The sequence below is a fragment of the Prionailurus viverrinus genome, chromosome C1 (genome assembly GCF_022837055.1).
Source record: "Prionailurus viverrinus isolate Anna chromosome C1, UM_Priviv_1.0, whole genome shotgun sequence".
NCBI lineage: Eukaryota > Metazoa > Chordata > Mammalia > Carnivora > Felidae > Prionailurus > Prionailurus viverrinus.
In genome coordinates this window covers 140555189-140561699 of record NC_062568.1, presented here as the reverse complement: position 1 = coordinate 140561699, position 6511 = coordinate 140555189, and positions in this window count along the sequence as shown.

Sequence of the window (6511 nt, the reverse complement as noted above, 5' to 3'; positions counted from 1 at the left end):
ACGTCACTCATCTCCTCTCCTAGTCCTCCAACATCGCCCCTCATCTCTTCTCATTCATTCATCATTTCATTCATTCAACAAGTATTTGCTGAGCACCTGCTAATGTCAAACACTTTTCTAGGCACTGGAGGAATAGCTGAGAATAATATAGGAAGAGTCCTGCTCTTAAGGAGCTTAAGTTTGAGTTCAGGAGACAGAGTAAACAGCTTGGTAAAGAAGGAACAAGATAATTTTAGATAACAATACTTTTTACAAAGGTGACAGAAGTTATCTGAGGTGTTACTTTGGTTAGTGGTCAGAGAAGGATTCTCTGACGAGGTGACTTGGACTGAAACCTGAGCAATATGTAGGGTTGATAGAAGAGTGTTCCAGACAGAGGCCACAGCAAGAGCAAAGGCCCTGTGGCTGGAACAACACGCATGTGCTTTGGGGAAGAGAAAGGTCACTGTGGCTGGAACAGAGTGAACAAGAGAGAGCAGTGTATGGGAGTACATTGGAGGGGCAGGCAGGGGCTAGATTCAGTAGGGCCTTGTAGACAGTGAGGTGTTTCACCTTTATCCCAAGTGCAAATTCGAGTTTTGAGGAGTAGAACGATGTGGTCTGATTTATTTTTTTAAAAGATCATCCGTGTCATTCATCCATTTGATGTTTGTGTATTTGTTTTGTAAGAGAGGGTTTCAGCACGCAGTGATCACACTGGCTGCGGCATGAGGTCAGGCCACCGGGCTGCAGAGGGAGGAGGCGTGGACCCAGAAGACGAGGCAACAGCTTAAGCAAGAGCTGCGCAAGGCATGGGAAATAGGAGGTGCTGAGGAAGCAGAGCTTGTGTTTAAGGACCTGCAGCACTGAGTAGGAATGGAGCATTCCAGATCACACAAAAGCTTGGTCAACCAAGCTGAGGAGATTGGACTTAGTCCTGAGGGCAAAGAGTTTCTGATGACACAATCAGATTTCTGCTTTAGCTGCTACGTGGATGGTGATTAAAGCGGGCGGGACTGGCAGCGGAAAAGACAAGCTAGCATTGCGGCAGGAGCTGGGGAAGAGACGTTGGTGACTAGAGCAGTACAGGGGCAGTGGGAATGGAAAAACTTACTTCGATTTGAGGGTGGCTGAACAATAGGAACAATAGAGCTTGGAGATGAACTGTATGTTGGGGAGCTAAGTGTGGAGTCCAGAAGGGTGCAGGGGAGCTGGCTAGATGCAACACAGAGCTCTCTGGCCTTCACGCCAAGGACCAGGGATGAGGAGGGGGTTCAGAGGCCCAAAGTGAAGCAATCTCTTTTGGTCTGTCTGTCTTAGGTCAATGCTGCCAGACTGCAGCCAGTGTTACTGGACACTGAATGGGGAGATGGGGCAAGAAAGTAGGGCCCCCCCCCCTTTTTTATTAAATTAAAAAAGTGCGAGCAGGGGAGGGGCAGAGAGAGAGGGAGACACGGAATCCAAAGCAGGCTCCAAGCTGTCAGCACAGAGCTGAACACAGGGCTGGAACTCATAAGCCATGAGAGATCATGAGCTGAGCAAAAGACGCTTAACTGCTTCACTGACTGAGCCACCCAGGTACCCCAGTAGGGGCCCTTCCTTGAAGGGGATAACAATGAGCAAGATTTTTCCAACATTTGTGCTTGATGTGCAAGAATGTGCAGGTTAAATCTCCCTAGCTCCTAGAAGTTTCCAGCTACTAACTCCAGTCCCCTTCAAGAATCTTCGTTAGAGTCTTCATCTATGCTGCTGTAGAGTCTACAGCAGCGGATAAAACTGAGATTCTGTCGTCTTCAAAACTTCAGGCCAGCGGTCACTGAGCACCTGTCTGTGCCAGGCTCCCGAGAGACAAAGAGGAGCCCGAAGCAGGATAGAAAAATCTCTCCTGAAATTCACTGTGCTTGGTGTATAATCTGCCAGCCCCCTCCTTCCCTCCCTCTCCTGCCCCCTACCAGCATCTTGTCGCTCTTCTTCTTAATAGTTTTTGAGAAGTTAACAGAGTGAAAAAAACAAGGTTTAGGCACACATTATAAAGAAAGCATATAAATATACATCCTGCAGCTTCAGCAACTTGGGTTTGTATCAATTTTCTCCAAGTCAGGGAAAGTGAAAAAAACCAAAAACAAAACAGAGAGGCATTTTTCAGGACAGCCTTAGCCCCATTTTGAGAATCGCGTCCCTGACTCAGGAGTTAAGAGCCAAGACTACTGATTTATTGTAATATTAATGAACCTGTAAGGGTGGAGCTTTTTTGGCATATGTTGCTTAGGGTCACCATCTTTTTCAGTCTCGATCTTTTTCGACGCCTGGCCAGCAAAAGTAGAAACTACTTTTCAGGTAAGACTTTTTTCTTAGCCTCCGTATGGGTTATAACCTATTGGTTTGGGATAGGGTTATACAGCGAGACCTCATTTTACACTCCAGCTCTGTCACCGCCCAGTAGCTGTAGGATATCCTGGTAGTGGTCCTTTACCTCCTAGAGCCTCAGTTTCTTTGTCTGTAAAATGGGGATTTGCATTGTGCCCACCCTGTGAGGCCGTTGTTTAATGGCTAAGAGTATAGATTCTGGAGCCAGACTGTCTGGATTTCTACCTTAACTCTGTCACTCACTATGTGGCCTTAGGAAAGCTACCTGACCTCCCAAGCCTCAGTTTCCTAACCTGTGAAGTGGGGATAACTGTGGCATGCTGCCTTTCTCATTGGGTTGTGATGAAGGTTGTAAAGCATTTATAATGCACTTGTATGGAGGTACTTGCCCAAGAAGTGGGCCCTCAGGGAAGCATACACACTCAGCAAGCACGATTTTAGTACTTGCTAAATAAATAAAAAGGAATTTTTAGAAGGTCAAGTAAGATAATGTAGATGAAGCCAACTGGCCCGTATGTAGTAAGCGGTTGAGATTTGCAGCCCCATGCCTGCACCCTGCCCCCACCTCCGGCCTGTCTCGGGACGGGGCATATGGTCAATGCCAGGTATGTAGTTACTGGTGACAGCTTAATCAGCCCTAAGAAATACGCGTCACTCTCTGGCCTTCAAGGTTTATATTCTTTCTTTGCAAGTGGAAGCTGGTTCTGATTTCAGAGCCTTCTGAGGGGAGATGTGATTTTCCTTATTTACTAACATTTACATGGACTGGTGTCTGGGACACCCAAAATATGTTATGAATCAGGCAGAGGATAACAAGATCTGCAGTACTGTACAGATTACTCACTAATTTGACATTTGGGGATTTTTGCAAAATGTTAGGGAACATTTGACAAGATGCAAATTGCTATCTCCATAAAGTACGTTTGACTCTGAGGATGGGCGGCACTCTCCCCTGATGTGGTTACGTTTGTTGCTGGCGCCAGCTGTTGCTTCCTGACGAGGTGGCTTGTTTTATTTTTCCCTTCTGAAGAAGAAAGTTTTGGAATTTTGCTCTGAAAACACCATGACGAAGATTCATGGAGCACCTACAATGCGTCAGGCGTCTTGACATCTTTTGTCACATTTAATCTTCATAGTAATCCTCTCCAGAAGATATCATTAGCATCTTAATTTTCAGTAAGGAAGACGGAGTTCAGAGAGGGTAAGCCACTTACTTAAGGTCACACAGCTCTGAAGTTCCAAAGTGAGAATTTGAACCGGGGGCTACCTGTCCCCAGGGTTTGGATTCCAATCCAGCAAGCTATCTCTCATACCACCAGAGCATCATCAGATTCTGACCTGGTTCTCCTGCAATTAGGGGAGGCAAACTTCTCATTAAATCCTTAGTGTTAGACAACTGGGAAGCAGCTGTGGCCATGAATCTTTGTTCTATACTGTTTTATAAGGAGACCTGAATTCGTTGATACTCTAGAGCTTTGAAGAGCTTTCTCTTATCACAACATTGTTTTCAAAGTCAAACAAGGAAGACTATGTTAAGGGCATGAGATCGGCCCACCCCGGGCCCCCAGCCCCGAGGCACGGCTATCGCCCTCACATTATTTTTGGCATGGTACCATACTACTGACACTTACCATCCCCCTGTCAGGCAGATTTTCTCCCTGCTTCCTATTGGCTCTGGGAGGACAAAGGGGGCATGTGTGTGGGATCCGGGTATGAGCAATATAAAATGCCCAGGAAATAGGAATAGAACCCTTGGCAAAAACTTGACTCCTGGGGTATAATTCCTGGGAACACCCGGTTGTATGGAGGGGCTGTTACCAGAATAGCGATCCCGGAGAGGCACTACACATGATCAAAAGAGCAAATAAATGCCTCCTGGTTCCAAAGGCCTCTCCAAAGCCACTTTCTTCAGTTACCATTTAAAAAAAAATTTTTTTTAACATTTATTCATTTTCTGAGAGACAGAGAGAGAGCACAAGCAGGGAAGGGTCAGAGAGAGGCAGAGACACAGAGTCCGAAGCAGGCTCCAAGCTCTGAGCTGTCAGCACAGAGCGCGATGCAGGACTTGAACTCATGAAACACGAGATCATGACCTGAGCCGAAGTCGGACGCTTCACCGACTGAGCCGCCCAGGCACCCCTTCAGTTACCATTTTAAATGAAAGACACAAATATATTTAATGAGAGGTAAGAAACTTCTAGGGTTTGTCATATGTTTTCTTATAATGAGCTGTTCTCCACTATCTTTGTAGGTATGTTGGACCTGCCCAAATCAACAGTAGTTTCCTCGAGACAGAGACTGTCCGTTCTATCTTGTTTTTCCCAAACTGCTTTGTAGTGCTGTACATGTAGTACTTGCTTAATAAACACTTGCTGAAATGAAAATAAGCCTTGGAACAAAATCCATCCTGTGAACGTTAATACTTTTGTACTTAACACTTTAAGTACTGGTAGTGACTAAGTTCTTTTTTTTCTGTACTTAGAATGTTTAGAACATGTTTTTAAAAATGATGCTGTGAAAAACAGCAATAGATATGGATATGTTTTAAATATCCGAAACAGAAGTGTCCCTACCTTTGTGACTATGAAAAATCCTTTTTTTAATCTTAAAAAACAAACAAACAAACAAATAAACAAACAAACAAAAAAACCCTTCACGGACCCCTCCACATGATCACGGTTGTACTTTTAATGTCTATTAATTGGGGGGAAAACACACTGGCAAAATGCTTTGGTAGTAATTTTTAAAGTCCACTTCAACAACATCTATAACCTGTAAAGAGTAGTAGAGTTTGTGGCCCGGTATTTAACCTGCCTCCCGGCAGTGCTTGGTGTTTGCGGAGATGAGGACAAGACCTTCCCCTACCCGCTCCGGGAGCTGAGAGGCGCAGTGAAGGGTGGGCACATTTCTAGCTTGGGAATCCATGGGCAAAGGAAGGATTTGGAGGTATTTGGCTCCTTTGGGTTTGTCTTCCTCCACTTCCTTTTCTATACAGTTGAAAGCTACAGCGATGTTAGCGGTTGCAACTCAATTAGGAGTGCTAATTCCAAATGCAAACGGTGAATGGGTGGTTTATTCTTCTGGGACTTAATTACTCCTGAAGTGGTCCAAGTAAAACCGGCCCCACGTGAAGTATCATTGTACACTGTCCAAGTGGTCTCCTGAATGTCACCCTCAGAGGCAAGGACACAGCAGACTAGTGAATCAAACACTGCCCTGCCCATCTGGAGGCCTCGGTACTAAGTCTGGGTCCATTTCTGATTGGCTGGTGAAGCCCATGCAGCTCTCTGGAGCACTCCAAACTCATCTGTAAAATGGAGAAATGGAATTGGATGACCTCCGAAGTCCCTTCCATGTTTTGTCTAGTACAGATCCCCCCAGTAATGGCCCTGATGCACCCAAGCCATGTTGCCAAGTTTCGGGTGCCCCCCTGGCTTCTCCTCCTTCCAAGCCCACTACCCGCACGGGCCGGCTCCTGAAGGGTTGTACTCAAAATATTGCTCTGGGTCTCTCTAGAAGGGGGGGGGGGCTTTCATTTTTGATGTCCTATTATTAACCTTTTTCCAAGCTCTGTTTTCCAAGTTTAGGTCGGCTCATCAGAGTTGAACATGGACTGTTTGGATTCTTGCCCAAGCTGTTCTCCGAGCCTGATAGCACATTCATTACTCCCTACCCATGGTTTCTGCTAAATGACCTCGTTAGTGCTCTAATTACATGTTGCTCTTCGGCAAGCTGGGGGTGGGGGTGGATGAGTTAACGAAGGCTGAGGACTGAGATGGAGTACCTTGTAAACACACTGAATGCCGCCTACCTTCCCCTGGCCTGATTACCCATGGGGAGCTGGAAGGGAAGCTTCATGCCTTCTTCTCCTCTTCTTTTGTCATTACACATTAAAGATAATAATAATGCATACCAAATGTACCAGTGGTAGTTGAGAATACATGAATTTGGAAGCCGGATGGTAATGTGTTTACAACCTACTGTATGTGGGACCAGAGAATAAAAGACAAAAAGCAAAAGCAAAAAAAGCCTGGGGTGAGGGGAAGAAAGGAGACCAAATGTGTTTTGAGCACGTATCTTGGGGGTTTTTATTCATTCTACCAACGGCTTTACGGGCTGGTTATTGTGTTTGATTTACTAATGAGGAAGCAGATTCAGAGAGGTT